Genomic DNA, 8,346 nt, shown 5'->3' on the forward strand with positions numbered 1-8,346 from the left:
TAAAACCACTTAGGTGCCTGTTGTCAGATACTTTCTCAGTGCATTTATTCGTCATTTATTATATTCCAGGTATCAGGGTTTTTTTGTCTCACTATAGACAGAACCAACATTTTGTCCTTTAAAGAACATTTTAGCTGCATCTTTTTTAAAATAATAAGCATTGTTATGCCCGACTGATTTCTAATGAAAAATATAACAAATTGGTCAAGTCATTTAATGATGCAAATTAGGCCAGCTCTGGAATCTGCTTACATGGAGCTGATGCACTGTAATGAATTTCTCTCCATCCAGCAGCTCGTCAAAATTAAGCCAGCAATGCAGTGCGTGTGGGTTGCCACTTTTTTCTCCTGCGGAAACTCAACCTTGCCGCAACTCAACACCTGGGTTGGGCCGCATCCTACCACATGCCTTGCTCAATGCTACCTACATGTTCCCAATGGACAAAGGAAAACACTTTCAGCCAAATCTCAAGGTGACCTTCAAATTGATCAATCCTGAGTAAAGTTCAGGTCTTTCTTTAGGCAAAGGCTCACTTCCTGTTACAAAACTAAAAGGGAAAAATCTCCGTCATAGGCTCGAAATGCCACCCCTCACCCCACTGCTGGAAAGCTAGAAATTTCCTAAAATTTTCCTAAAATGCACATTCAAGGAGCTGTGAAGGAAGCATTTTGGATTTTTAAGTCTGTTTCCCCTTGTGCATAACAATGTAATTCATCACGATATGGAAAATATGTGTACTAGGAAGTAGGAAAAGCCTGTTCCCACTTTGGCAAATTCCCACGGGGTTTTTGAAACATATAGTTTGATGCAAATGGTGTGTGTACAGTGCAGCAGTCAGCTCCTTGCGCCTCCACCACACACACACTTAAAACCCCTTTTTGTCCTTTGGAATTCTCATTCAAGGCTGCCTTTTCCGGTAGAGTTGAGAACATGCCCAGTGTTGGCCACCTCGAGCGCCCCGTATTGTATCTTGTATCCGGAATGACCCTGCAGTGAGCGCTGTTCCGCACACAACACGGTTTGTACTTGGACCATCAGATTTCCCGAAGCGAGGGGCCCATCTACATCTAGGGCTGAGGGACTTGGTGTTTGGCTATTTCTGACTTCACACTAAGTCATTTGGTATTTCACGTGGTCAACGTTGACATTTTGTACCTACTAGCAATTCTAGTAAAACCTTTGAAAAATAAACTTGAACTCAGCTAAATGACCTTTGAGAAAAATTATGGAAATTTTGCACATGGTACTTTGGTTACACCATCCCGTGAGAACAGCAACTCCACAGACCCAACTCTGTTACTGCACCACTGAGTCACTTACAAAGTGAGAAAAAAGGCAGACAGATTTATTGATGAGTCAGGGAGTGAAGAGAGGCCAGTTCCAGACAGATGGCCTGTTTGGAAACAAGGTACAGTTCTCCACTCCTGGGCCACAGGCATTTGTCCCAGGAGGCGCCAGGGCAGGGGTTGGTGTGGCTGGCTTGAGATAAGAATGACTCTTTCCAGACTTCACAATGCAATGGGGGTGCTAGGCGAGGTGTGGACGTGACCAGAGGCGCCAGGCCTCCCTCTGTGTGGCCAGAAGGGCGTCTGCATTTTTGGGGTGGGCAGCGTATACATTTGAACACCGATGGGAATAAATTTCAATACTCAAAGGTGAAACTATCGATCACTTCCCTATGTTCTCAGCAAGTTTTGAGGATTCAGAATTAGAATGTATCGTCATTTGGCATCTGTCCTGCTTGAAAGCCAAAGCGCATGGCGAGATTCACAGGTGGTATTGGCTGTGGGCTGGTGTAGGGCCTGGGCCTTGGAGACTGAATGAATGGTCATTGTAGGGGCAGGCATTGAAAGGACATGTGGGGCGTCTCATGGTAGCAGAGGACGGCTGGGGATCCCCGTTCGGCCCCAGTGACCTGGAGACCTCTGAGAGATGGTCTTGGGCTCAGGGAAGGCTAGTAATGATTCCACGTACCTTCACAGCTTTTCCAGGGGCTGGAGCAGGTGGACGGCTGAGCTGGCTTACCACACAGTCATTAGTAACAGGCCTTGTTTAGAATTAGATTTGGGGATGGGCCTTTCCTTCTCCCAAAAGGATGTACCTTCCAGCAAAAACTTGTCAGGCCCTGCCTCTCTGAGGCGGACTGTCAGGGCAGTCCTTGGCTGGGCCACATCCCCGAGAGGATGTGACATTTAACGTCCCGCCAGGTTGGAGGGGTAGAGAACCCCTGTCTGGCTCCAGATGGTAGCCCGTGGGCCTATGGGGAGTTGCTGGGCAGTGTTGGTCGCTGTGCCTGCCCAGGAGCTGGATCATGGCTGCCAGGTCTTCCCCGAGCTAAGAGGATGCTTGGCTTCCATTACCCACCCGACTGGGGGTCCTCCAGTTAGCTCATGCCCTACAAGGGCCTCCCTCACCCGGCTAAGGGCCTGACGCTGCCCTTTCCTCCACAGCCACTCTGCAGCAAATAGCTGCCCCTGTTTTGCTTTGGGAGGTGAGTGTATCACAGAATCACTCTATTTCACCCCAAAGCCTATCTACTTCCACCCATAGAAGCATATGGTAGGGAGGGTGGGGGTTGGAGGGTTCGGCTTGCGCTGTTTCTGGCCTCCCTGCCCCCTCTCCGTGATTGCCTTTTTCTGCCTCCACAAAGTCCCAAATGAGGAGGCAAATGTCCACACACTGCAAGACTGGGAAGAAAATGTGGCACGTATGGACTTTCATAGGCTTGGCACTCACCATGCCGCAGATCCATATCTTAAAATGGATTGTCTGAGAAGATGTGGAGTTGCCAATTTGGAAGACAGATGCTGTGCAAACTGAACCCATCTTCAGGCCAGGACGCCAGCATCACGACTCCTACTGTGGAGAGAAATCGCTGTGTCGGGGTTCTGAAGGGCGAGTAGCTCCCCATCCTGCTGATGTAGGGGTGCTGCCAAGTGCGGCTCCTTGGGCAATGTGAGAAGCAGATTCGAGTGGTGTGCTTCAGTACAGCCTGTGCCCTCTCAGCAGAAATGTCTCTCTGTGGGAGCTAGACTTGCTGCTTGGATACAGCTCCAGAAGAACCCTCGGACCTGGGCATCCTGAACTAGCAGGGCCTGTGGTGGGGACAGGTGGGGAACAGTAATCCTGTTCCTTACAACCCAGTTTGATGCACCAGCCTGTGGTTATTCAAACCCTGGAGAGTTTGGGATGAAGGGCAGGGAATAAACACACATAGAATTAGGTTCATTGTGGGGTGTTTAGTTCATCAAGGGGTGAGAGCAGCGGCCCAGGAACCAGGCAGACCTGGGTTTGCATCAGTGATGGGCTGGAGCGGGCTGGTTACTGGTTAACAATGGGGAATCGTGTGCGGGTCGCCCCAACCCCATGTTGGGTGGCCTCAGGCCGAGCCGGTGGCCCTCACCTGGCCGAGGTGGAAGTATTTATGCCACTGGAGGTGGTGAATGCTTCAAGCCAGGACTTCTTTTCCTTCCTGGTGTTTGGAGTTGGCCTTCCCAGCCCAAAAACTGGCTTGCACTGGTTGGGATCCAGCCTGCAGACAACGGGCCAGGCCCTGTGTGAGTCTGCCGGGCACTGGGTGACCTGCGACAGGTCACCTACCTGTGCCAGAGCTCAGCTTCATCCTCTAGAATGGGTGGTTATGATCACCTCATGAGCCTGCTGAGAATTCACAGATCCTGGTTCAGCTCCTGTCACTCTGTTTCAGTGACTGTGTCACCCTCACACCGTGTCCCCACCTCGAAATTGCAGTTGCTCAAAACTCCTTCCAGACCCATATCCGGTGACTCATCCAATCCCACAATCCCTCCGGGACATAAAGTCACCAGGGTGGCCCCTCCTCCCACCCCGGCGTCTCCCCACAAAGCTGCCTGTATCGGGCAGGTCCTGCCCATTTCCTGCTCCTCGGGTCCAGCTGCTTCTTGGCCATCAGACTCTTCCTAAAAAAGATAAACCTTATCTGTCCTCTCCTGATTAGACGTGACCTGGGTTCCAGTCCAGGCATCGAGGCCTGACTGCCCCGCGGCCACCCCACTCGGCTCACCTCCGCTCTGACTTTCCAGCCTCATCTGAGCCCAGAACCTCTGCTCCCAACACCACACCTCCCTACCCAGAAGGAGACAGGAAATCCCTCTTAAAACTGCAAGCTCTGGCCCAGATGGCATTCTCTGCTTGGAATGCCCGCCTCCTCTCTCCTGGGCAAATTTGCAGAATCCATCGCAATGTGACCCTCTCGCCCAGATCAGCCTGGGCACCTCAGATGGAGCTTCATCATGCAGCCTCACCCATCCTGGGCCCCCTTGCCGCTCACCTTCGGAGGCCCTAGCTCCTAGCTGGGGGCTTCTTGTCTCCAGCTGCTGCTTGTCTGGCTGCCACACCAGACTGGCCGAGACTGAGGCTCACTCACCTTTGTGACTCACCAGGGGCCTGGCAGGTTGTGCAGGCAGCATTCGTTTCCCTTTACTTCTATTCTAGGCTCTTGGCTGCGTTATTTGCCAAGGGGAAATAGCAACCAAGATGAAATATTTCTATACAGACAGCCTGGGACATTCAGTTTTTAGGTGAAAACAATCAACCCGCTTTCAGTAAGAGCTGTAAGAACAAGAACCTTACTTCAGAGACGTGGAATGCTTTCCCTCTTGAATCATGAAGCTAACATTTTGGGAACAGTTACTAAGTGCCAGGCACTTTATATGTTACTTCATTTGCTGTTTCCTAATCCCTGTGAGATCAGTATTCTGACCTCGGTTTATAAGAGAGGAATGGAAGCTCAGAGAGTTTAGGTGACATGCCCGGGGTCACAGAGCTCATAAACGGCAGATCCAAAATTCACACCAGATCTTTTTTTTCAAAATCCATGTCTCAGGCTGTGGGGGGAGGTGGTGGTGGTGGGGGCGGTGGGGGGGTGGTGGGTGGAGGAGGGAGTGCTGGGATGGGGTAGGGAAGGGAGGAAGTGGTGTATCTACTTGTCAGGGAATTTACGGTCCTCAATTTAGAGCACTCACAGAGTACCAGGATGTGGGAACCCACTGAATGGAGTGTTTTCAGAAACAGCCTTTTAAGAAAAGGGCAGAATGCATACACACTTTATCTTTTACTTTTTCTCTACCTTTCTGAATGCTTAATTTTTTTAAGATCCCCCAAACCTACAATTCAATATAGATACAGTAAAAACATTTTTTTTCTCCAAAATATACAGTATTTAGAAGAGTTAAAGTTCGGATGTTGGAATGCCTTGTATCAGACTCACTCTCCCATTGATAGTCATGATAAACTACGGACAAAGTAACACACACACACAGAAAAAAATATTTAAAGATTTGAAAGCACTAGAGAGTGACAAAATTCAGGCAGATACCAGAGAGATCTGATCCTTGAATGATGGCAACTGTGTATTGTGTTGGTTTTTTTTTTTTTTTTTTTAATTTATTTATGATAGTCACACACAGAGAGAGAGAGGCAGAGACACAGGCAAAGGGAGAAGCAGGCTCCATGTCAGGAGCCCGACACAGGACTCGATCCCGGGTCTCCAGAATCGCGCCCTGGGCCAAAGGCAGGCGCCAAACCGCTGCCCACCCAGGGATCCCCGCAACTGTGTATTGTTATAATCACACGTGTTATTTATCCTGCTCATCCCTGGAGGGCACCCTCCTGGCCACAGAGCACAGGAGGATAGGGGCTCAGAAAGTTCCACTATTATCGGCTCGAGGTGTCAGAGGATGGAGTGTAGAGTTGACAGCGCAGCTGGCAGTGGAGGAAGGACATCCCAGGAAGCAGGGACATGGAGGAGGGAAGCCCCAAATCTGCATATTGACTGTTCTCAGAGCCAGTTAATCCTACACTGTGCTTGCAAAGGGGAGACTCCAAGAATCACAGCAGTAAGCAATAGCTGTAAAGCAGGAAAAGCTAATTGAAAATTTCATCTGCTTCCCATTACAGTGGAGTCAGTCTTTGGAGTTAGAATCCCACGTAGTTGGAGGACCTTCACAAACACCGGGGGATTTCCAGTGAAACCCCAAAGGGGCTGCGTGTTAGGAACAAAGACTATGTCTCAGATTTGTCCTAAGACCAATGGCAAAATCAAAACAAACTTCTCCCAATAAAGACTTGTGTGAAAAACAAGTCTCCACAAAACTGAGATAATCTGTCAGGAATTTAACGGTCAGGTATTCACAAAAATCAACACTCTTCAGAGAAAGGTAACAGGATCCAGAGTTTGTACAACTTCATTTATGAGGTCTAGAATTTTCCTCTCAGTCAAATCTTTCTCTGCCTTGGGCAGAGTGTTAGTCATGGCTCCTCATTGCCATCATGGACCCCCTTTGTACCACACCCTGGTAGGTTCTTATACATTCCTGGGGGTTTCTTGTCAAGATCTGCTGAGTGTCTGGCTGCCACACCAGTCTGGTAACTTCTGATTAGTAGACATGTGTGAAAAAACAGAGAAATGTGACCTATGGTCAAGAGAAAATTCAGGCCATAGAAACAGACCTGAGATGAGCCAGGTTTTCATATTATCAGATAAATCTTTACTACAGCAAGTATAAAATATTCAAGGGGTGACTATATGGGGAATCTTAATTGAGAAAAGAATAGAAAAAGGGATTTCATGGATATTCTGAAAACTACAATATCTGAATGAATGAATGAAAAGTTCCCTAGATAGATTTAACAGCATATAAAAAATTACAGAAAGTTTTTTTAAGATTAAAGAAATTAGCAAACCACTGCAAAACTGATCAAGAAAATGAGAACAAAATGCAATTTACCAATATCAGAAATGGAACAGAGGATATTACTACAGATGCTGCAGCTATTAAAAGAGTAATGAGAATATTACATCCAATAACAAAGATGAAATGGACACATCTTTAAAAACACAAGTTGCCCAAGTTGACATGAGATGAAGTAGATAATCTGAATAGTCTTTCATATGAGAAGAAATTTAATTTGTAATTAAAAACCTGGCAAAAGGGACGCCTGAGTGGCTCAGCAGTTGAGCATCTGCCTTTGGCTCAGGGCATGATCCCGGGGTCCTGGGATCGAGTCCCACATTGGGCTTCCTGCAGGGAGTCTGCTTCTCCCCCCTGCCTGTGTCTCTGCCTCTCTCTCTGTGTCTCTCATGAGTAAATAAATAAAATCTTTAAAAAACAACAGCACCTGGCAAGAGAAAAAACTCCAGGCCAGATGGCATCACTGGTGAATTATATCAATATTTTATAAAGAAATGATAACCAATCTTACAAAAATTGGTAGAAGGTAGAAGAGGAAAGAACGTGTCCCAGTTTCATTTTTAAGGCTGGTGTAGCCTCAATACCAAAATCTGACAAAGATACTGGAGGCTTTGTAGAGTGGAGTATCTGCCGAGGTGTCCTGGCCACTGGGCCCCACTATCATGTCCTTTACAGTGAGGTCTTTCTTCATGGGACACCCTTTCTTCTTCTTTTTAAAAAGATTTTATTTATTTATTTATTTATTTGAGAGAGAAGAGTAGAAAGGAAGAGTAAGAGGGAGAATCAGACTCCTTGCTGAGCAGAGGCTTCGATGCAGTGCTCTATCCCAGGATCCTGAGATCATGCCTTGAGCTGAAGGCAGATGCTTAACCAACTGAGCCGCCCAGGATCCCCCATTGGACATCTTTTCTCCATTTCAGTAATTCCACTTGCCATATTCAGGAAACATTTGTCACTTTTTGGGTCTCTTCTGCTTCACTGTCCCAACATTGCCAGACACCAGGATAAATGTGGGGGTCTTGCTAATATCCCCAGTCCTACTCAGGATGGGGGCACCAGTTCCCTCTGCTGTTAGATTCCCAAGAAACTAGAGTTCAAGAGAGATGGACCAGAGACAGGGAGCCCACCCCAAGCTCTGCTCTGCCCCTTGCCTCTCCTTCTCCTCATCTAAGGGATCTTTATATCATCTCATAAGCATGAGACACTGGCTCTGACTTATCCGTATCCTTTTGAAATTCAGAAGTCAAGAACCTTGACAATTTATCATCTATGTTCTACTGCAACAACCATCCGTTGAGGAAGCGGATGTCTCATAGGCCTGCATGTTTGAATGAGGGAATGACGTGGGGTAACAGGAAATAGCAGTGTGGAGGAAACACTTGTCTTCAGAACATGATTCAGCCACATTTTTCTGTAATAGGGACTGTTTAAATAAATCCTGGGTAGACAGATAGATTGATGGGACAGACCAGAGAGCTCAGAAGCAGGTCTGCACACACATAGACATGAAATGTTATAGGGTGACCTGCAGATCTGCAGAAGACTGACTTCTCAACAAATAGTGCTGGGACATTTGAGTAGAATGAGACCCCAACCTTATGCTATAGGCAGGATG

The 8,346-nt window shown here is 47.5% G+C and overlaps 1 long non-coding RNA gene across 1 annotated transcript; it reads right to left on the reverse strand.

The window, feature by feature from the left end:
* Window positions 1-1,324: 1,324 nt before the first annotated feature.
* Window positions 1,325-4,381, reverse strand: LOC119871194. Its single transcript, XR_005356920.1, has 2 exons — window positions 4,310-4,381; window positions 1,325-2,859 (listed from the first exon to the last, which is right to left on the reverse strand). It is a non-coding gene; the product is annotated as an uncharacterized LOC119871194 (long non-coding RNA).
* Between the last annotated feature and the right edge of the window lie 3,965 nt (window positions 4,382-8,346).

Source organism: Canis lupus, chromosome 3 (assembly GCF_011100685.1).
Source record: "Canis lupus familiaris isolate Mischka breed German Shepherd chromosome 3, alternate assembly UU_Cfam_GSD_1.0, whole genome shotgun sequence".
Taxonomy (NCBI): Eukaryota; Metazoa; Chordata; class Mammalia; order Carnivora; family Canidae; genus Canis; species Canis lupus.